This window comes from Falco naumanni, chromosome 13, assembly GCF_017639655.2.
Source record: "Falco naumanni isolate bFalNau1 chromosome 13, bFalNau1.pat, whole genome shotgun sequence".
NCBI classification, from domain to species: Eukaryota; Metazoa; Chordata; class Aves; order Falconiformes; family Falconidae; genus Falco; species Falco naumanni.
In genome coordinates this window covers 22,079,038-22,102,278 of record NC_054066.1, presented here as the reverse complement: position 1 = coordinate 22,102,278, position 23,241 = coordinate 22,079,038, and the positions used below count along the sequence as shown (strand labels likewise).

At 47.9% G+C, this 23,241-nt stretch overlaps 2 long non-coding RNA genes across 2 annotated transcripts; both read right to left on the bottom strand.

The window, feature by feature from the left end:
- Positions 1 to 827: 827 nt before the first annotated feature.
- Positions 828 to 6,748, bottom strand: LOC121096493. The gene is made up of 5 exons (XR_005830546.1): positions 6,606 to 6,748; positions 6,241 to 6,364; positions 2,294 to 4,638; positions 1,661 to 1,735; positions 828 to 1,062 (listed from the first exon to the last, which is right to left on the bottom strand). It is a non-coding gene; the product is annotated as an uncharacterized LOC121096493 (long non-coding RNA).
- Positions 6,749 to 7,182: 434 nt separating this feature from the next.
- LOC121096840 lies at positions 7,183 to 20,263 on the bottom strand. The gene is made up of 4 exons (XR_005830700.1): positions 19,992 to 20,263; positions 15,001 to 15,148; positions 14,023 to 14,163; positions 7,183 to 9,837 (listed from the first exon to the last, which is right to left on the bottom strand). It is a non-coding gene; the product is annotated as an uncharacterized LOC121096840 (long non-coding RNA).
- Positions 20,264 to 23,241: the final 2,978 nt, after the last annotated feature.

Here is a 23,241-nt window from a genome sequence, read left to right as displayed (position 1 = left end):
GGATGAACCCTTTTGTTATAAAAAATTACGAGGCAATCTCAATCCAATAAACGCACTGAAATGAGAGCCTCTGAAAATGTGAGTTTGGAAAAATAGAGCTGAAGAAGGAAAGTCCCATTGTGAAATCTTTAGCTAAGCAGAAATACTGTTGTTTGGATGTTTCATAACACACAGGGAGCAGCAATGTGGGAAATGAGGGGACTTTAATTAGGACATCAGAGTTTAGATGTTTCTTCTGCTCACTGTGGTTGGCACCCATTTATCGGGGCTGAAGCGCTCTCAGAGGGGGCTGGAGCTGGAGCCAAACTGCTGGTGGAGTTTGCCTGCACTCTGCATTGCAGTTATAGGGCTCTGAATTAAAAGTTAATCTAAAGTATCCTCAAACTTAAGTAAAATACAGATCTATGTCATAATTTTACAAGGAGAGCCCATAGGTTCTTAATAAACTGAATCAAAATCCTGGTTCAGAAGAGCATCCAGCTTTTTAAAAATACGGATTTGGACCGATAGGAGGAGTATCTCCAATAATTAACATGTATTTGATTTTTCTCAACTACTATTCACAGCTGTAATATAAATGAAAATCCTGCCCAGCATCTGTTGTGCCTGGTATTGTTCAGACCATTGGATAGCACATAGCCACTTCAGAGAAATCGTTGAAAATTATTTAGCTGAGCTGGTGTGAGAGACAAAGAGTTAAAGTTAAATCCCATTTGAAAGTAAACTTTGCAAAAGCAGCGAATTTTCTCAAAGACTGACTGCTTTTGATTTACAAGGATGTTCCCAGTCCTGATTTCAATTAAAGAGAAATCCTCAGGCATTTGTGCAGTTCGGCATTGTTCTTTATTCCACATTGTTATATATTGAGTAATAAAACAAACAAAGACTGTATTCTGCAATGAACTACATACGTCCCGTGCAATCTCGAGGAAATCAATAGGTCAGAGTCTGGCCTTGGATTGCCTCAGTATCGGTTGTCAATAATTCCCCCAGCTTTAGTGGAGTTTGCATCTGTGTAAGTAAAACATGAATGTGGAGATACAAATCTGTCTGTATATTCCCCTTAAAAAAGAGAGAAAAAAATAATACTGTAAACTCTACTCCTTTATACAGCCAGAGAAATAAATACATAGGCAGCTTGAGAGTACATTTTAAAGAAAGCACATTAAGCCAGGCTTTGGGATCTTTTTCTCTGCTTTCTGCTTGTTACATCTCTAGCTCCTGGTTCTCTCACTGGGGTCTGCAGTTCACAAGGCCCACGTGTTTGTACAGTGGTGGCTGAGTCTCACATAACAGCATGACAGTGAGTGCTGGGTCTTTAAATAGTAGTGGCCATCATGATGATGATAAAAAAATCTATTGTTGACGATTTGGTTTTCTTTGCAAGCGCTGAGTTACTGATTTCCTTCATCCTGCTCCTGGTAATGTTTTAATAACTATGGATATTTTCCACTGCAGCAGGCAGCACTGATGAGTGCTGAGGCTGAGCTGGGTGCTGGGGGGGACGGGTTGGGTCTGTGTTTGCTCCCGTTTGCCTCCTGCCCCACCTGCCCCACCAGCCCCAGGACCAGCAGTTACACTCGGCACCAAGCAGTCGTGCTGGTTCTCGGTGCAGGTGCTGAGGTCTTTGGATGTGGATGCAGCTTTCGAGGTTACTTACCTGGACTTTGCTTCTTGCTCACACAGGAGTGGGTTGCATGGAGTTTGTGCTTGAAGGGGGGGCTTAGTTTTCTACCTGTTAATTAAAGCAAAGGAAAAGGAAGGTAAGACAGGGGCCTTTGTCACCCTGTGAGGGCAAAGGGACAAAACCCTCATGTGGTCTCCGGCCTAGGGAGGGGAAGGAGGCAGAGGGTGGTGGTAAAAGCATCTCAGCAATGGCTGTGATTTCCCCACAGCCCCACGGAGGGTCTGTGTCAGGGTGAGGAGTCAAATGGCCTCAAGGTGCCAGGGCTGTGTCCCCAGCCCCGGCCATCCTCCCTGCCCGAGGGCCAACAGGCAGCCTTATACCTCTGGTTTAACACCTTCCTGGAGTGATAAAATATCCAGATTGGAGAAATTTTAATGTCTCCCTCTATTCCTGTTGTAACCGAGTCTTGCTTTTAAATAGATCAGATTTTCATCCCCAGTTAAGTGAGCATAAATCAGGAGTTAATCTAGGCAAAGTCACCCAGCTCGACTGAAGCTCGTGGAAATGCACTCACAGGAGATCACAGCCAGGCCTTGTGCTCACAGAAAACTCTCACTGCACCCGGGAGAGCAAAACTGCTCTGAAGCCATAAATATCATAACCCACCTTTTGACATGGGCTCTTGAGATCTCCCATCCTCTGTTACAGCCTGGTCAGAGTTTGCCCGGTGTGTGCATGAGGCTCTACATGCCCTTTAATCTTCCCCACGTGCTTCTTCCCAAATCTTCAATTGTATGCACATACTTAGTAATCACTCATTCTGGCCATAAAACCTACAGGATTTTAAATTGAACTGAAGCCCCAAATGCTTTAAAAGAATTTATGTTGCATAATTGTACTGGTTTGCCTGAAAACAAACAATGATGTATGGCTAAAATATTCTCTCAGGGAGATGACTCAGATCCTTCCCTGTGGCTTAGACCTTGCTTGGCTGCTGATGGTGCAACTTGTAATCTCTCCTCTAGATGCAGGGCAAGGGAAGGCAAACAAAAGAGTAATGCAGGGCACGAGTGGCATAAGGTGAGAAAACACAAGCTATTTGGAGCTTTTGAAGATGCTCAGCGCTTTCATTTGTTCTAAATAAAGGCAACATTGGAGATTATGGAAAAGAAACCCAAGCCCCAACAGTATTACCCACCGACCCAGCTGCAGGTGGAGGATTGTGGCCAGTTCTGTGCCGGCTGGCAAAGCAGCTGTGTGCCTGGTGGCTCCCAATCGTGCGCCAGCCTGCAGACAGCACAGGGCACTGCTGTGCGAGTGGGGTACATGGATCTGGGGGGTGTGTGTGTGTGTGTGTTCCCACCCCAAGGTGCCCTGCAATGATGCGGCTTCCCAAAGTGCACCTGCTTCTGCTTGGCCTCATGAACAGACAGGTTTGGGTGTTTTGTACTCCACGAAGGTTGCGGGCAAATGCCTTGGATGTCTCATGGCCGAGGGCTGTGCAGATGATCTTGGCGTATGGGCTGCTTCAGCTGTACCATAGAAGTGGTTTTGCCACCCAGTCAGCAGTTCGTGTGGTTTTTACTGTCACTGTTCTCACTTTAAACATCTTCCCATACTTGTTTTCTGTAATCATGTTTACGTCCCAAGGACATAATCTGACTGTTGGTAATTCAGTTGATTTTTCAACCAAGGCTCAAAAAGATGTGTGAAATCTTTACTTTGTGGATGTGACATTCAACCAGTGCTTAAATGTCCTTCAGCAGTGATGACCAGCCCTCAGGAGTCCTGAACAGCTGTGGGAGAGATCAGAGAGGCCTCAGTTAATGTGTTTCTGAAGATCTACATGTGCTTGGTACATATACAAAACAGTTTGCAGAGGCAGCTTTGCAGATTTGGGGATTTTGCCGTTTTTCTGCCGTTTGCAGATTTGGGGATTTCCATTCCGAGCACACACAAAAACCATGGTTGTCACTGCATGTGAGCAGGTGGTTTCAGGTTGTTGGCCTCAAGTCAGTCAGTCCCTTTCTTTCCATCATTACCGGCTGGGCAGAGGACACCTAAGGCTCTGCAGCTCCCTGTTAGCGCTGGGAGTGCAATGCATGCTCCGCTGTAACTTGATGCACTTACAGCTACACAGCCCTGCGAGTACCCTCCGCCCTTCCTTTTCCTAAAACAAAAATATCAGGTATGAAGTTACTGTCACAGAGCACACTCAAGTAGCATGTCTGCCTTCCACTGCAAGCAGAGCAAAGCAGAGCTGTCTAATACCATCAGTTTGCAATGAAAGTGTATTAAGAATAGTAAAAAAAGAAGAAAAAAAAAAGGCAAAAGGCACAGAATAAAACAAGAAACTTTTTTCTGCAGGTAGCACCAAGCATCGTGAGGGAACATACCAATTTATAACAGCTGTGGGTAGCTATTTCTGTCTCAGACTAATTGGAGAAGCATGGTAAAAGTTAACAGATCTGTGTCCAGCAAGGTTAATTCTGAGGTTAGCAGATTATGATGCAAAGAAAATCAGCCGATGTTTTTCTCTCTCACTATGAATAGCATAATTGCATTATTGCTACCGGAAGGGTAGTCAGCTCTTCTCAATCTGTGGTCTCCCACTGTGGAGGGAGTAACCTATGAAAAATCGGTTTCCTTTACAAGCATAGCCTTCTGCCTTTCGCATTCAATGCCTACGTAACTGTAGTGTTGAAGGGGTGGTTGCTAATATCACGACTGCTTGTGACCGTGTTTTGCAAGTCATTCTGCTCTGTAAGTCAGTCCAATGAGTAATTTTTGTGCTTTTTTTTTTTAAAGATGTTAAAAAAGAAAAGAATTGTTAAAATACTTTCAAGCAGTGTTTCCACAAAAATGCTTGTCATTTTTGCTTCCACTTTGTCACATCTCCTGTTCAGAAATGATTTGCATGGCCCTTCCACCCTGCAGCATTAGTGGCAATGGCAGCAGGAGGCCACCATGCTTTTTTCCAGAGGATTTCCAGTCTGAGCACACCCAGCAGCCTAAAGGAGGAAGAAAAAAGACATGAAATGAGGAGACTTGCAGACAGCCCCTTGGGAAAGTGGCAGAGAAGAATCTCTTAATTCCTGGCACAGTGCTCTGTCCTGTCCGGGGGGGCTGTAGCCAGCTTGTGCTGCCCAATTTTTGACATACATCATGAGACATTGTTTCATTTCCTGATTGTACTAGTGTAACTAACTCACAGAGGCCTATTTCTGGTATGGCAATGGTAATTTAAAAGTGAAATTAAAAACTTTCCAGCTCAGGTTTAGACAGATCAGTCCGGAAGAGGGGCAATGATAAACTTCCATAAAATGCTTTGAGAAACTCTGGTTAAGATACCTGAATAAGTGCTAAATACTATTAATAGAGCTGATAGGATAAGTTTGTAACTCTTTACCAATGAAATACCTACTTCCATCAAAATGCTTTCAAAATCATGGACGTTCCCTCAAAGGGTAACCAGGTTAAAAAAAAAAAAAAAAAAAAAAAAAAAAGGAAAAGAGCAAACACTGTGATCAGAATGAAGCCAGACCTGAAGACGTCAGGCTCTGCAGTGAGCTGGAAGATGCAGCCCCAGCAGCCCCGGTTTGCAGTACAAGTGGAGTGCTGCGGGGCTTCCCCAGGGATCTGCTCCATTGCTCAAGCACCAAAGAGAGAAGATGCCCCCAGTCTGGCATTCACAGTGCAAATTGGACTTGAGCTGCCTTGTGGTTGCTACAAGGAATACGAAGACTAGGTCATGAACTTGAAATAATGCTGTTTGATTCTCTCAGGCTATATATAAACTGCCTGGAGGTTTCATGTTGAAGCCTGCTCCAGCAGGATCTTGGTCTCCTAAGTGTCCAGGGAAGGGAAGGGGAGGGGAGGGGAGGGGAGCTCCTCAGCAGGGTCCACAGCGCTGTCTTTCTGCTAAAACCAGGGACAGAAAAATTGGGGTGCAGCCAGGCCATACACCCAAACCTGCAGGCTCAGCACCCATGCTGCATCCTGTGGTTGCAATACCATCCCTTCAGTGCTGAGCTGTCATCTGCATCCAGGCAAGAGGGAAAAGAAGAGACCCCTGGTTCTCCTGCCCTCACATAACACAAAGGCAGGGAGTGGGGAAGGCTATTTCTAGAGTCCTTTTCCTCTGGCCGTGGAAGTGCAGTCTCAGTTCTCCAGCTGTCACTGGTTAATCAACATCTTCTCCAGAGCAGAGGGGGTATGAGGATCTGACTCATGACTCGGAGCCACAGCCCCATGCCTGGCCTCCTTCAAGGGGAATGCTGCCCTTTCCTCATGGCTGGCAAGTCCAAAGGCATGAAAATAGCAGGGTTTTAGGGTTGCCGGCCTTAAAACAGACCTTCAGAAATAGTTTCCTCAGATATTACCTTGAGCAGTTTCTATGTGTATTCTTGCCAACAAGCTCCTGTTAGAATATTTGTGGAAAATAAACTCCGGCAAGCTATGAGCAGAGCCAAGCAGATTAATTTAAGACAAGCAAATATTTGTGGGAAAGTTTGTGTTTGTTTGTGCTATCCAACCAACACTATCATACAGCATTTTCCATGAGTACATAACTTCACTGAGGTACCTTTTGATCAGAAAGAGAGATCAATTACCATATATTCATTTCCATGTTTTTCAGCTGTGAGGCACCAGTAGAAATTTTGGTATTTCCTCCAAGAAGAATTTGGTTTTGGCTCTGAACTTCATTTGAAGAGTTAACATTTCTGGAGCCATGACCTCAAAACCACAAATAGAAAGAAAAATAACGTAAGATAGATGAGCATGAAGTTCTGGAAGCCCTAAAGAGCGAAAAACAAATTTCAGCATGTTTTGTAACCATCCTCTTGAGTTAGGGAAAAAGGACGTTTTAATAAAACTGCACCCTAGAGCCTATAAAGATTTGCTTGATAAATCACAAACACAACTGAATGTGAGGTGAAGGCTGGGTCTGTTGTCCTCCATCTCTGAAAACACCTACCTAACCGTCTCAGCAAGAAAGACGGTATTGGCCACCAGCTCAGCCTCCTGGACCCGTTGCTGGACTCTACCAGCACTCGTTCCCATGAGCAATTCAGTAAGCCTTGAAGCCCAGCGGTATTTTTCTCCTTGAAAATCACCCGAAGAAAAAGGAAGTTTCTGTGAAATGAACATGCTTGATTTGTAATAAAGATCCAAGTGCACGACTCTGACGCCCATCTCTAAGTTAAGCCCCCATCCCTGCCAGCCCCTCTTGTGGCCCCTCGTGGGCTGCTCTCACTGAAACAGAGTGGGGGTCCAGCCATCGCGGGGGGCTCATGGAGCACTTTGACCTTCACTTTTTTCCCCTGTTCTGGGTGAAAAAATATGTCAAAATATGGGGCTGGTTATGTCAGCTCACACCTCTCTTCTGCATTGCAACGTGCTTTTTTCAGGACCTAAAATTTTGGTACTGGGCAAGTGAAGCCACCAAAAGTTTCAAAGACCCTCATATGTCCTGCCCTGGGGAACGCACAGGCGAGGAGGGATGGGCTGTGTGTGTCATGTGTGTAGCTTGTGTCCTGCATATTTACCGTTCCTGTGGGCATGGACTGGTAGATTTATCCTATTCTTCCGCCAGAGAAGTTCGATCCACCACACAGAGGGCAGATCTTTTCTGATCCGTTGATTTGCAGCAGGTGAGAGTCTGCTCTGAATTTCCACAGCACTGGCACAAAAAGAGTTACATATTTTTATGTAGCATTCAACAAATATGTCACATAGAGGAGCCCAAGCAAGCCTCCCTTGACTCCCATAGGTTTTGTTTCGTGTAAGTCCCTCTATTTTATAGTGCAAATCTCTCAGAAGCTGAAAATCCTCCCCCGCCTTTTTGCCACCTCCTCATGAGGTGAGCAGAACAGGAAATTCCTTCCATGTGCTATGGGAAGATACTGGGAGAACGTAATTTCGGGGGTCAGCTGTGGAGCCCAGTGGTCCCAGGGACCACAGTGTCAGCAGGGACACAAAGACGTAAAGAAATCAGTCTTGAAGAGAGCAAAATGTCATGGTCAGCGTTTTCCCTTCCACCCGTGCAACACCCCACTGAAGTGGAGTTGTTCATCCCTCCTCCTCCTGCCTTTCCATCCATCGCTTTTCAGGCCATTTTCCCTGACTGTCCTCGTCCTGCTCACGAGGTCTCATTCTGGGCTAACGTCCCTTTGGCGTTTCCCACAAATGCACTGTGGCGAGAGGCTGTTATTTGGCTGTACCAAAATAAAAGGATGGAAGAACCCAAAATTAGGTCAGTAATTCCACATGTGGAAAATGCCACACAAACACTTCCAAGTTTTTCCAAGTCAGAAAAGAGAGGGGGAAAAATCAAGCAGCTATGAAAATCAGGCCTGACTTTCACAGGCTTTGGTAAAGATATCCTAGCAAAGGAATCCCTAAATTTGCATGGAGAGCTTTGAGTTACTGATTTCATTATCCCAGGAGAAGGGCTTAGAGCTTGGAGAAAGGTGCTGCTTCTGTTTGCAGCTCCATGATAGAAGAAAGCAGAATTATTCCCAAAACCACCTCTGATGGCACATACTGGCTCCTGTTTCTCTACCTGTTAAATGAAGGTGATCAGAGTTGGATAAAGCAGATGGGAAAGTGAGGGATGCCCATGCAACACCACGCGAGACAGAGCAAGAATAGAGGGCATCATCTGTTTTGCTTTATGCCAGGTGTCCCCGCATCCCAGACGCCACGTGCTGCTTGTCACACATCAAGGTTGCTTGCTAACTCCTTGGTGGAGTGGTCACTGTACTGGATTGTGATGCTTTATTGTAAAAAGCTATTTGAATAGCTGGGTATGTGTATGCACTGAAATGATTTTGCTGTGGATCATAATCTTACGACTGGAAACAGGATCATGAAGTGCTGTATCAGACTGGGAGGAGCAGAGTGTCACGGGGGTCTATGTTAAATCCAGTTTCAGGATAACGCCTTTGTTAATGGGGAGCAACACTTCAGTGGGGAGCAACGCAGCGTGAATGATCTCGGCAGATGTTCCCAAACTGCAAGGAGTGATGAGCAACACAATTAATTGGCAAATAGAGCATTAAAAATTTGGTTAAGGAAAACAAAAAAGAACTGAGAAACCCCGTCTCCTTGCCTGCAAGCAAACAGTGCTTTACATTAGCAATGCCACGCACTCTGCTCAGGGCTGATGGGGCTTTCGGTTGTGGTATTCGGTTGCAATTGGGTGAAAGTGAGGAGAGATGCAAAAATAGCTCCTGCAGGCCACATTTCCACCCAGGGAAAAGCACAAGTCACCCAGGAGCAGTTGCTTGCTGGAGCAGCATTTTCTGCAGCTGCAACCTGCCAGTGGCCTGGGCCAGGGACCAAGGGATGGCGTACACCGTCCCTCGGTGCCCATCCCAGGGCAAGCACCACATTCCCGTTAGCACCCTACTCCATGTGCAGCTGAAGCCATGTTTGCTCTGGCAGGTTGTGAGGTGGCCATCGTTGCCCATCCCATATCCATCTCTCAAGCAAGCTCAGGGGACAGCGTGTTTTCCCCACATGCTCCCTTCTCCGGTTTGCCAAATCAGCCTTAAGTGAGACATGTGAGATTTACCACCCGCTTTTCCCCGGGCCACGTGCTGCCCTTCTTCCCCTGTGGTTTCTCATGGAGATTACATGCAGGAGAGGTCTTGCCCGGAGGCTGTCACCCCCTCCCAAGCCAAGTTTCTGGTGCTTCCATTGTCATCTCCATCATGTCAGACGTTCAGGGAGTTTCTGTGAGTAGAAAAGATGATGCCAAGACTGACAGAGCAGCAACCATTTGAATTTGTCCATCCTGCATATAAACCCTCAGTAAAGGCTGAAACCAGTTTGCAATACAAGGTGAGCTGCCTCTCCTAAACCCCAGCCTTGATCCCCAAAGGTGCCACCTCTCTGACCTCGGCCTTCTGATCAGAGATTGAATGAGGGGCAGCCCCTCCCCAGATTGCAGGCAGAGCTGGGAACAGTTCGCAAAGGGGTGGTGTCACACACCTCGGACACCCAGGGCTGAACTCAGTGGCCTGGGAGGCTGTGCCAGGACCTGTTTGTCTTTGGAAGCAAGTCCCATGTCCTCAGAAGTCACCTGGTTTTGTGGTTTCTCTCCAGTGATCCCCAGTGGCTCCGAGGATGGCAACTCGGGGCCGCCATCCCCCCAGGGACATGGTCCCACTATTGTCCTCTTCTCCATGCCGTGGTCCTGCTTGCTGAAAGGAGAAAACATTGGATTACCCTGGCTCTGTTACTCCTTGTGTAAGCACTATGGATATTTTTGACTGTCCTTTTCAATTCCAGCTGAAGTCGATGCCACAGGCAGCTCTCTTAGTAGATTGCTTTTGTGATTTATGCAGGTCCAGAAGAGTCCAAAGATCATTTATCTTCAAACCAGGAGAGAGATGAAAGAGTCATGGTAGTAAAATTTCCTGCAGAGCTAGATCTGAGCATCAAAGAGGGGAAAATGTCATTGTTTTACTGAGACAAGACGATGTGAGACAGGTTTTAATGCTGGGGGATTTTTTTTAACTGAATAATTTGCCTTAAAAAGAGAACGAAATTTTGGGAAATGAAAGGAGCTTGGTGGGCACTGCTGGGAAGCTCTCTCTGGGGAGGGGCAGAAAAAGCCAGGTGGAAGGAGGGCCCGAGGGGCCCGTGCTCCTCCTGGGGCAGGCAGGGCCAGGCTGTAGCTGCCCGGTGTCCCCATCGGGAGAGGTACCCTGTGTGGCCGCAGTGCCCGCGTACGGATGAGTCCAGGAAAGGCATGCCACCAGCCCTGGCTGCGGTGCCTGCACGAAGCCACGTGCTCACGCAACACGGGGGTCTGCCTGAAATCCTGATGGGAATATGCTGGGTGCGTGGGTCTGCACAGCAGTGTGAGCAAGCGTAGTGCAGAGGGAAAAAGAAAGTTCCTGATCTCAGAGAGTCCAGCTGCAAACATGGGAAATGCCGCTTGGCTGCACTCCCACTCCTCCTCCGGCACGGCCACGGTTCAGCACGACAACAGTGCTTCTCCTTGACCAGTTCCCGGGCCAGGGGTTTGATGGAGCATCAGGTCCTGCAGGGTCGAGGAGCACCTTCTGCCCTCGCCCTGCCTCAGGGCTTGCAACCAAAGCACAAATCTTGGGAAATTTGATTACATCAGAGGGCTGGAAGGAAACTGTAGGAAGGAGAGGGCTGGGAAAGGGTCCGTTTACGTTTGCAGCAGATGCTATCTAGAGGAGAAAAATACTTTTATTTCCCCTGTGGACTGCCAGTTGATTTTCTTGCGGCAGGCACTAATGGAAAATAATAAAACCCATTTTAGTCAGGCTGTATCTAGAACACTTACAGGTCAAGCCAGTACTCAAAACAGACCGTTATGGAACATAACACATTAGTTTGTCACCAGTGTCTATGGTGGCCAGGGGATTTTTACCATTTGAAATTGAATTTTATAGGTCAAGCCCTTTTGTGGATCTTGAAAAACAGTGCATCTCTGTACAGTTATCGTGAACATGGAGACAATTACTGAGTGTAAAGATACGCAACCTTTGTGTTTGTCAACAGTGCGAAAAAACAAAGGGAACTCATGGTGGGAACTCTGATACGGCTGTAAGCCCCAGGATATCCTCATTAATTGTTATGGACTCAAATATTTCAGAGTCGTCTTCCTACTGCTAAATCAAACCTGCAAAATGCACAGGAGGCATTTTTCACCAAAAATTATGTCCTCTCAGTTTGTAATTTAGAATTCACTGATGGCTGTAAAGGAAGCTTGGTCACAGGAGCCCAAGTTTCTTAGAAATTAATAGGAAGTAGATAATTTGTTTAGGAGAGGTTAACTTGGTTCAACATTCAGATATCATCAACATCTTCCATGCGGTTTTACACTTCACAAAATAAACAAAGCAGAGACATGAGGTGGTCGCTGAACTGCCACACACACACACACACATGCACACACACTGACATCTCTGTTTTCTTCTCCGCCCCCTCCCCTTGCACAGCCCTGTCCCCACGGTGCTCCCACCCCGCAGATTCAGGAGGGCTGTGTGAGGGCACGCAGCACTCACACTTTGATTGCCCAAGTTAGACACCAGGGCCACCAAAACCCAGCTTTGAGCAGGCTGGAGGTGGAGGCTGTTCACACGCCACGTGTTGGCACGTAGCCCCAACCCCAGCAGCCCCAGGGGTGAGGGTCCCCTGTGCCGCACTGTGCCCCAAAGCCAGGGCTCCTCCACAGCGTTCCTGCTTAGAGCTGCGGGTACTGACAGCTACATGATGGTACCAAATCCACGTGCCAGGCAGCTCTGCCGTTGGGTGTCCCAGGCGGCTCCCCCAGCCCTGCCGGTGGGGTGATTTCCCAGGTGGGAGAGGAAGCCTTGTTGCTGGACTTGTTTACACAAAGCTGCCTTTTCTGCCATGGCCAAACAGATTCCTGCTGACTCATGCACCACATTGATTGTGATCATAATTAATACCAGCAAAATGCTCATTCCCAGGCTGCAAAGCTCCCCTCTCACCCAAGCAGACCCTCACACCAGTGGATGGCAGGTGAGGCTGTTTACTCGCTCGGAGCAGGCATAGTGTGGGCATCCTCCACCCTCCGACACGGAGGAGCAAAGTACCATTATCCCCATCTTCTAACTAATGTATTTAACGTGAGGCTTTGGCCCATGCACAGGAGCTGCCTACAGGCTCTGTATGGTCAGAACTGCATTTTATTAGTCCTTATCTGAACTGCACTCTGTTTTGCTGTTATTCCCTGTTGTGTTTTCTCCCTTGCCTCACTAAGCAGCATCTTCCAGGAAGAGGGGGCAAAGCCACAGCCCCGTGCCGAGGGGCTGAACTGGATCGACCCTGCCACTCTGCCTTTCTTGACGAGTCAGCAAGTGTGCCAATCAACTATACACAAATCATCACTATGCTTTTTTTCCTTCCCTTCCTTTACTTATTTTTACCCCAAAGCTAAGTGTGCATCTCAGGAGTGAAGTGTGTTGTGGTGCTAGCAGCTGATGGGAGGTGGGAAGTCTGTACAGCCACTCTGTTTCCCAGTAATGTCCACTAAAGTCTGGAATCACTAATTTCTGCAGGTTTTTCCTGGGATTCAACTTTGGTAAACCCCCCTCTCAGGGAGGAATTAATAGCATGCTGTGGCTGTGCTAAATATTGATCAACTTTTTTGTCTTTATATGGAGAGCTGCACAGGCTGTTGGACAAGAAGCTGAGAACAACAAATATTAAATCTACTAATGTTTAGATAATGACAAAGATCTCCAGTTCCTCACATTTGTCGTGAAAATGCCTCTTTTGCACTGTGTGAGGTACTTTGATGGATAATAAGTGCCTCTGCAGAGAGAGTGGCTGTGTGAACCCCTCCATGGAGGTGGAAGCAGAAGTGATGGAGGAATTGGTCCCAGGGCAGAGAAACATCACAGCTAGAAATAGCACTTGTATCTCCAAATTGCCATTGTACAATTCTGCACAGTACCTGAAAACTCCATTGCTTTTCTCTTTCCCAGTGCTTTTGTTATCCTAAAGCTTCTAAAACCTTCCTTGTCCATAGAGAGGAAAGACTACCAAGTAAAATTCAAGGATATAAAGCTTGGGGGAACAAAGAAAGAGAACAGTTTAAAGAGTATATGAATATAAGAAATAATAAACTTCATGTCTGTAGGCTGCTTTTGCTGACTCTGGAAAAACGCACACTCACTTCAGGGACCTGTATTTTCCTACGAGTCCGCTGAGCGCTCTGCAGCACTGCTGGACCACGTTCCATGCCTCTGCCTGCAAACAGCATTTTGATCATCCCATTTTCAGATGACAAAAAATCACACAGGCTACTCAGTCCTGGGTCCCCAGCTGATGGCGGCTCTCACACTGAATCAAGCACCGAGCTCCACGTTTTGGATGAGCTGGCTGTCGTGTCCAGCTGACCCACCCTGCTGAGCAGCGGCGAGCAGACTGCACGAGCTGCTGTCAGCACAAAGGGCTCAGAGGAGGGATCCAAACAATAAGATCCATTTGGCTGCTCCCTTGTGTTGTCGGTGCCCACTTCGGAGCCTACTACTGAAGGAAAAAGTCCTCTGGGAGATGCAAAGGGTTATTGTGCGCTGGGAAGGAGAGAACCAGCACATGGAGAGTGACTTTTAGGTAGAACAGAGTGAATCTCCCTCCTGTAAAACGTTGTGACTACAGACATCTCTGCCTAGCAGCCCACAGCTCATACAAAGTGCCAAAGAGCCACCTTGGGTGCGTGCTGGGTGCAACTCTCCACCTAGCTGGCAATTTCACCCGGGTTGCAGGGTATCCAGCCCAGGGATTTGACTCCCATGGAAGTTAAACATATGCAAGAGTTTCGGGATCAAACAGGGATTTCTCCCCTGCTGTTACCAGCCTGTTGCACAGCAACATACCTTCAGTGCAGAGCACAGACCTCCGCTTTCTTCATGGCTCCCTCCTGGCCGCCGCGGGGTGTTCCTGCCTCCCGTGCACCCGCTCCAGGCGCTTTCCCATCTGTGGTCTCCTCTGCAGCCAGTGCAGAGATGAAGGCAACCCTGTAAGGTCATTCAAATGTTAGGTTGACTGAACTGCTCTGGGAAATTGCCTCTTTCTCTCTTCCCTGACAGTCCGTGGAGTGTCGTGGTGCAGCAGCATGGTTTGGGTGCCGAAGGCAGGGTGGCCGGGTCCCCTGGCTGGGCTGTCCTGCGCAGGATGGCATGCAGGGCAGGTGCGCATGTAGCGCTCGGCTCCCACTCCCATTCCCAGCTCAGGTATTTTACATCTGTCTGATTCCCTTCATCATTAACTTGTTTTTTTAAAGACTGCTATTGCTGACTCCACAAAGGTCTCTACAACATAACGAGAGAACTTTTCTAATGACTCAGAGATTTCTAAATTAAATGTAAAATGTTTATTGCAGAGATGCACGGCCATACATTATGCGTTACTGTTTTAATACGATAATGTAATTCTGGTAGAAATTATCCATGTGAGCTGCAATCAATTTTAGCTACTACTCTTTGCATGCTTGACAATCTGGTCATTCGGCTGTGGAAAAGTGCTTTTACTTGATTACTTACACTGCTGATAATCACTGTGGTTTTTGGCAGTGCCAGGACATTATTTCGCTCCTTGAAATTGCCAACACTATTTGTGGAGGGACTGGGCGTAGCTGCGGCCGCGCTGCCAAACCCCTGCGGCTTCACCCGACACCAGGAATGCGCAGGCTCCAGCACAACCCTTGAAGACTTGTTGCAATGGTGTGGGCTTTCGTGGGCTGCCACCAGCCCGCCTCGCACAGCCAGGCGCACAGCACCCTCCTCCCTCTGGGCCCTGGATCGCCCCTTGCCGTGGCTCATGGCTGTGTCCCCAGTTGGGCTGGTAGCACTCACCAGGGGGTGTCTGGGTGGCTCCCAAAATCCAGTATTCCTTTGCCAGGTGGCCTTCAACATTCACCCGTGTCCTGTGGGTTTTGCTTTGTCTCCAAAGTGAGTGTGCCACGGCAGCGACGGAGTGGTGGAGGTCTGTTGCTGTGCAGGACTGAAAAAAAAAAAAGAATGCTGGTTTGGGTTTTTTTTTGTGATAAGAAAAAATCCCAAAGGGGAGAGATGCTGAAATGGGCTCACAGTAAGGATGTGAAGAATTAGAGGCATGTGTTCCCTGTGACTACATGTGAGCAGTTACTATGCTACTATCCTTCTGCCTGAGTTTTGCTAACCTGTGTTTCAGTACCAGAGAAGGATGCCTAAAATAACCGTGAGCATAAAGGCTGAGTTAACCCCACGTGCTCAGGCCTTCCCGCGCGCCTTGCCAAGCAAAGCGGAGCCCCGTCCGCGGGCAGGACAGCCATGCCACTCGTTTGCACTTTGCCCACAGCACCGTGGCACGGGGAAACTCCAGGCAGGGCCTGGCAGCCTGGGGATGCCAGCTAGAGCGTGAGCCTGACCAGAAGGCCCCAGAGACCTTACAGACCTGCCCGGCTGTAGCTCAGAGAGCAGGCGGGTCCCCACGCTGACCCCTGATGCCACCCGGCTCTCAAAGTCCCTCTGATGTTAACCCAAGGTGTCCACCACGTAGGTGAGAGGGGAAGGTTTCTGCCAGTGTTTGGCCACCACTGACTTTAGCGTAAGGACATATAAATCAGAGCGAGGGCTGACGCTCATAGCTACAAGCTCTCGGCTGCGTTGGACTGATTTATTTTGTGTGGGAGCAGCAGTAGCAGTTTACGCCTCCTAGTGCAGATTACAAGATAAATCTGGCTTTCAATGAGACCCATTGGTGACTGTCACTGACAGAGCCCTTAAATCACTGCAGCTGCCTGGATATAGCCATGGGCCAGGTTTGGCCCTGCAGGTCAGGTCTCTTTTTTGGCTGGTGTAAATCAGCGCAGCCTGGATTGAGATGTGGTGTCAGGTTCGAATGCCAGTCTCATTTTTATTTAAGTGTCTGTATGGTAATTCCAGCTCAGAGGGACATCTGAGGGCTGAACCCTTTGCTGCTTGAACAGCCAGCTTTTGCCACGCTGGGATCTACCTTTCACAGTGAAAGCTTGAAGTGGCAACCAAAAGTCTCCTTGTGGGTGCCATATGGATGCTCCTTTTAAGACCCACCTCATCCTGCTGAGGTCCATCCGTACAAAGATGAGTATCTTCCTCAGCACTAATTTCACTTGCTAATATGCTCCAAAAACCATGATGCTGTAGACAGATTGTCAGCTGGTAGAAGCTGGCCTGGGCTCCCTGAAATTGTCAACACTGTTTGCTCCTGGAGATAACCTGGTCTTGCCTGGATAAACTCTCCCGCATTAAGGTAGTGAGAACGTCCAAGCAGGAGATGAAAGTCCTCACCATGCTCCGACAGGCGCCAACCTCTTCTGACATACGTCTCACTGCCATCAGCAGGTTTGGCATCGCTGCCAGATGTGCACTGCTGTCACAGCCAGGGACTATCCCTGTGCTCTCCTTGGTGGGACTGATTTCACCTTCTCATGAACGTGCACCCAGTGGAGGGTCAGACCTACAGAGTGAGCAGGACCACTTGCCTGCTCCATCTGTGGAGCTGATCCTTGGCCAAGCATTGCTGTTTGACATTGTGAGAGCATAAGCACACGTGTGTGCTCTATCAGCGCCATACCCAGACCATAAGGTCATTTCTAGACAGGTTTTATCTGGACAAATTACACCATAAATGGAATAACCTCACCAAAGTACAGTATGTCATAAAAACAACCTCTTTTTGAAATTAATTGTGTTTTGCTTTTCTTAGCTTTCTGCATGGTCCAGGACACACCAGACTGTGTGGCAACAGTCCACAGTCTGGGCCAGAGGAGGAAAAAATGAAACACCAGCTCATTCCTTTGCATCTTGCAGCCTCTGCTCATTGTGCCGAGAGCCTGATGCAGGCAGCCCCAGCTGGGCTCCCTCAGTTCATAGTTCCATTTCTCCATGTTACACATGACAATCGGTCACCATAACTTTCACTGCCACACAGTGACGGTTCAGTGGGAGTTATTCAGGGAAAGGTATGTGCTTGCTGTGTCACTCACTACCCACCTGCCTCCCAGCGTGCCACCAGCCTGGCAGAACATATGCTCGGTTGTGGTGTGGACATACATCATGGGTGCAGTCATCACAGATAGTCAGTAAAGTCACCATCAGCAAAATGTGTCCATGGAGACTATGTATTTTCTACAAAAGTCGAGCAGTCCTGGAGACAACATGCAATCAGAGACCAGAGTATTCCAGTAGAATCAGTTGGAATCATAGAATCATTTAGGTTGGAAGAGACCTTTAAGGTCATCAAGTTCAAGCACCTCCATAACGGACAGGGCATGAAACCTGAGGCAAGTAGACAGCCGCGGAGTTATTTTCCATAGCTTCTTTATGTCTTCATAAAACAAAATCTAAAGGCAAAAAATGCTGTTGTTCCTCCTTGGCAATGTTCAGAGAGGGTGGCAATACTGAAGTGCCTTTAAAAGTGTAAGGAAACACCCTGTGGGGTTTGGGTGTGTGCATTTATTTATTTATTTAGCCTTCATTCTGAGGAATTTGCTTTGCCGTACTTCAGATAAGCAGCCATTTACAGCGGAGTTTTCTGCACTCGAGAATTATCTTTGTGGCTTTCATTACCGTACTGATTAGACCCTTGAGGGCAGAGCGTCAGCTGGTGCAAAAGGACATCGTGCCACTGATGGGCCTTATGGCAATTAGCACGAGCTGCAAATCTGTCTCTTCATGTAACATAGTAGCTAGATGGCACTGAAGGTATTTTGTGGCATCTACTGTCTCAGGTATGGCAAAGAGATGACTAATTTGCCTGTGAGTGGTAAATAACTGCAGAAATTAATATTATTCATTTTTATTGCTGTTAGACCAAATTCTGGCTGCTACTATCGCTGTCTCACGTGGGTGTTGTTACTACAATAACATCTCCATGTGATAAGCAATTCAGGCCCCTCACTTTCCAGCCTGTCATATCCCTCTTCCATAGGCACCCAGTGGGAGAACTGGTGCTAACATGTGTTAGTCACCTACTGCAGATGGTCTGAAGACAACTAGAGACTCCGCATAGATACGAGATAAGGCAAACACAAGATGCGGAGCGATTTAAGAGAAGAGTAAGAGAAGATTGAAAAAGGCTGGTGAGAGAAGAAATCACCGTTTCTGGGATTGTTTATGATTTGTGACTGACTTGGCACAGGGCTTTCATTCCTCACCGCAGAGGGGAGTTGCCAAACTTGGGAGCCGCTCTGGATTTCAGAGTCTCATGATTTCATCTCCTTTGGCTGCTGGTACAAAACTGTGATGCTCCAGGACCCTTATTTATTTTATGATTCAGGCAGAAAGTTCTCAGTCAGAATCACAAAATCATTACAGCTCGAACAACGTGTTCAGTGAGTCAAGACCATTTCTCACCCACATTAGTGCTTCCCGTGCTGCTCTGCTGACTGCACCACGGTTCTCCACAGAGTTGCTCCGGCTTCAGAGTTACCTTTTGGCACCACTCCTGGTGAATGAAAATAGGAAGCTGGATTGCTTCACTAATAATCTTATTTCCAGTTTGTTTCAATTATGCTTCTTTTCCAGTGGGTGTGAAGCAGTTGTTTTGGTCTCACTGGTTCAAGGCACGTAAGACGTGTATCTGTAGGTCTGTGGGGAAGAGGGCTCTGCAGAGAGACACAGGAGCCGTTGCCCCGCTCACTGCAGACAAGCGTGCTAGCTGGGCTAGCAGGTTTGGGGAAGGAAAAGGCACCCCAGCCCCAGCAGTGCGGGAAGGCTGCGGGTCTCTGCAGTAACGTGTGGCACTGCTCGGGGACCGGGCTCCAGCGCAGGTGGCTGAGGGGTTGCTGGGGGCCACCGGAGCAGCTCCTTGCTGTGTCTGTGATGTCCCTTGCAAGCACAGCCCATGACAAAACCCTACACAGAAGGCAAGTGCAACTAATGGGAGATTTAGAAATTAGCTTTTTTTTTTGGGTGCTTTAGTCCTCTCCCTTCATCAGCCCCCACCTGAGCGCCCGTCTCCCCCTCAGACCAGTGCTCAGATGGGCAACCAGAGAGACCAGAGTGGGAGAGGGGAGAGGGATGCCTTTTCCTGATATCTGCTGATCTGGAGAATATTTCAGAGCTACCTCAGTGGATCCAGCTGCCTGGCAGGAGATACTTTTGACCTACTTGACTGTGCAAAGGAGTAGTAATAAGGAGGAAGAGGGTTACATTGCTGCATAAAAGGAGCTGTGCGTCTGATGACCTAATTTTGGTCTTTCTTGCACTCTTTTAACTCCACTAGCTTCAGCAAAGCAGTGTTGATTTACACCAGAAGAAGCTGACCCGATTTCCATGGCCTGCTCTTGCTGTGCATTGGGGCATTGCTATCATCCGTGACCCATTTTCCTTTGGTTCAGGTTTCTGCAGGAGCACAAGAACATGACCAGTCCAGACATGGATGCAGCCGCACTGGGACGTGGGGCAGTGGGAGCCGGGCAGCCCCCACAGCCAGGCAGGCATTTTGCAGGTGGGTTGCTCTAACCCAAGTTTTCCTATCTCCTTAAAAGTTCACAGAACCAAACCATAGTGAGAAACCCCTCTGCAGGTTATCAGGGCTGCAAGTTAATGCGAGGGCAAGGTTGGCTGGGGGGGTGGAGGATGCCCAGCTGCAGCCTGCTGCGGCTCCATCCCCTCCTGGCACGCCAGCCCACCACCCTTGCTGCCGGTCCTGTGCCTGGACACTGTGTCTCCATGATGGTGCAGGACCTAGAGGCATGAACCTCCCCATACACGGCAACCCCTGTCCCTCCCTCTTCCTGCATGGCAGCTTTGAAACGCTGTGAGAGCTGCGTCGGAGGAGCCTTGGCGCTGAAGTTTGTTAATTAATATGCTACAGTTACCTGTGTCAAAAGCTTTCTTCAGATCAAGCGAAACTGCTCCTCGTGTTTCTCTTTGATCGAAGGCAGTGAAGGTGTAGCGGTGGGCATTGGCCGTGCCGTGAGGATGGGTGTGCCAGAGGGGGCACTGCTTTCGGCAGTGGTTGTTCATGAACTGCAGGTAAACCACAGGAGATGAACCAGTACCGCTCTGCTGGTGCTGGTATCAGCGGGGCATCCTCTGATAAATGGGCAGGAGGGGTCCGGCTGGAGAAGCTGCTAATTCTTTGGGACCATTTCCTATTATTTTTAGGAAATAGCAGCATGAGGCTCCTGGTGGGTGTCAGCGAGCAGCAGCAAACGCAGGAATGTCTCCTTGCCTTTACTTTTATCTAAAAAGTGCCTAGTCAGATCAGTTAATTCAGGTTGGGTTCATTGGGTAGGTTTGAATGGAAACACCTGTGAAGAATATTGGAAAGAGATAAACATGCTTCATTTTTGAATGTTAATAATTTGAAACGATCAAAGGCAATTGCAATAAAGCAGAAAGGAAAACAAAATCCTTGAAGGAAGTATTCCAAGTAACTGGAAAAAATAAATGAGAAGCACTAAAAGCCATTAGGTTTTCACTGCTCCATGTCAGCCCTGGCTCTCCCCCTTCCAGCATCCTCAGCCTCTGTCAGGTCAGCAAACAAATTTTTCACCCAGTCTCAGCATTAAACTCCTTGTGCCAGTTTGGCCTTGGCTGGGATGACCAAGGAAGGACGCAGGGTCTGATGTTTCACGATTAAATGGAAGTTTAGCTGTCTCAGGGTCACTGAGGGCTGACCAAGTCGGGCTCTCGGGAATGAGGTTTCTGGCTTAGGCAGCCTCGTCTTACAGCTCCTTGTGCTGGTCTCGGTTTACAAACCTGGTGAGCTTCATTGTCTACATTTTACACGGTTGCGTCTGACCTCCAGCTGGAGAGGTGACCACTCGCCAACTAACTCGGTGGAGAAACTGAGTTTGGTGCTGGTTCAGCTCTCCTGTCGGGCCGTACGATGTTCATCTACGTGTCCGTGCAGGTATCACGAGTGCCTGGGGTCGGAGCGTTCCCTCTGCTTTCAGGATATATCTGCCCAGGTTTTGAGGTGGGAGGAGAAATCTGCTCCCACACTGTTTCAACCCCAGCTTGAAACCATCCTCGTTTGCCCATTGCAGAAACCCAGCAAAATGCCAAACTTGTGTCCGTGCTGTCAAAAATTCCGGTAAAAGGTAAAATTCAGGCCAGGAGTACAGAATGCCTCTGCTTTCTGAGTCCCCCACCTCCAGGAGGAGACCAAGCTGGCTTGCGAGGGGCAGCGGAGCGGATGCTGTGGCGCTGCAATACCGGCTTAGCAAGGCATCCCTGTATTTCCTGGCCACCTCAGCTTCTTCTGGGTGATAAAGGCAGCATTTTAAGTGCTTTATCTAATATAGCTGTGCAATGACAACCTGGAGATCTCAAAACGCTGTTGTCCCCCAAAGAAACCCCGAGGAGTGCAGAAAACTGCACTCACGCCAATTCCCCAAGGGAATGGCAATAAAATTAAGATTTAAAAACAGCCCTGAATTGTTGGGTTTCTGTGCGGACCCTGTCATTGGGAGGGAAAATGGAACAAAAAGAGTTTCTGCCCTCCGCACCTCACCCAAATAAAACAGCCGGCTGGGGCTGGGCGTACGCCGAGATCGGATCACAGGAGTTTATTACTGCTGGCAGCAACCTCATCAGCCCCCGAGTCTGCAAATGCCTTAAAATATCTGCTTGGGGTTTCTGGAGCAGCTATGCATCCTTGTGGGGTTGGGTGAATTTTATGGCCATAATCAGATGCCTCCATTTTTCATTTCTGCTCTTTCTACCCAAAATGTCTGACAAGTCCAGCTGCTAAAGGCAATCTGTAAAAACCAGGGCCTGAACTGTCAGATCGCCCCAGTACTGCCTCGTCTTCTGCCTCGGCGCTAATGAGAGATGGGGTTACGCTGACAGACGCCGACTAGCCAGGGAAGCGAGGGAAAGGAGAGCTGAAGTGATAAACTCCTCAATTTAAAGTGACATTTTTCTGTATTACCCACTGCTCTGGCTCTGACAGCCTTTGCAGAGTTAAAGAAGATACTGGGGGGGGGGGGGGGGGGGGGGGGGGGGGGCGTGAAAATTTGCCCTGTTACTGGGGCAAAGTATTTGAGTTGACCTGGAGCGTACATCCTCTCCTGTATGTAATTTTTCAGGGAATTTTGCAGAAATTCCTCAGGGAAGTAGGGAATGGAAAACTTCCATCAACAGTAGGGGAAGAAAAAACAGAAGATTTGATTCCTACACAGGATGAATGTTAACATTATTGTGAAAAAGCAGGATCTTGCTCCACACAGCCCAGATGATGGGCGTTTCGGGAGCTCGGGCTCTACCTAACCACAGTGAGTTTATCCCAAAGGACCCTGTGGATGGGAGAGGTCAAAACCCCAGTTCCCATGAGGCATCTCCAAACCCCTCAGCAACGGGGCTGAGGCTGCCCAGGGCCTTCTGTGCTGGGGTGTGCGGACACATCGGGCATGTTCAGCAAGGGCTGGATCTGTATCGCCACCAATTAAGAAAAAACTGGTCTCCAGGGAGGCCAGACAGGCCTCGTGCATAAGCACTAAATCAACACGCTAGAAGCTCCTGCAGGACTGCCTCTATGGGAAAATAGATAACCGTTGCACAAGTAATGTTACTAATAGAATTAAAACCCCAAACATTTTGCACAAAAAATGACAGATGATCTACAAATAAATAACCTCTCAACATAAACACAGCAAGAAAAATTCATTAAGTGCCTTTTAAAAGCATTGGATTTGACTTAGCAGATCTTTTTCAGATGTTCCTCTCTAGCAAACCTGAACATCAAATAATAATTATGTAAAAGCAAGTACTATAATAATAATAACAATGCTGAAAATGCATTATGCATCTCTTTCTTTGATAAAGGTCTTTGTGCTTTTATGAAATGTTCATTATCAGTACTTTCCCCCTGTATCTGAAGAAGAGAAACCAGCACTTTAGAGTCTGAACACTTCAGCGTGCATGGCAGAGAACAGAGCCAACGTGGTATTATTTCTGATAGACTGATGTTATAAAACCCTCCTTCATGTTCCCAGAAAAATTCTTCCTGTTATTTATTTGAAATTAAAACCAACTTGGAAAAAGATTTCCTTTTTTATAACAGATTCAGCTAATGTTCTGTTTTCTTGTAATTTATATTAATAATGATTGCTCTAATCT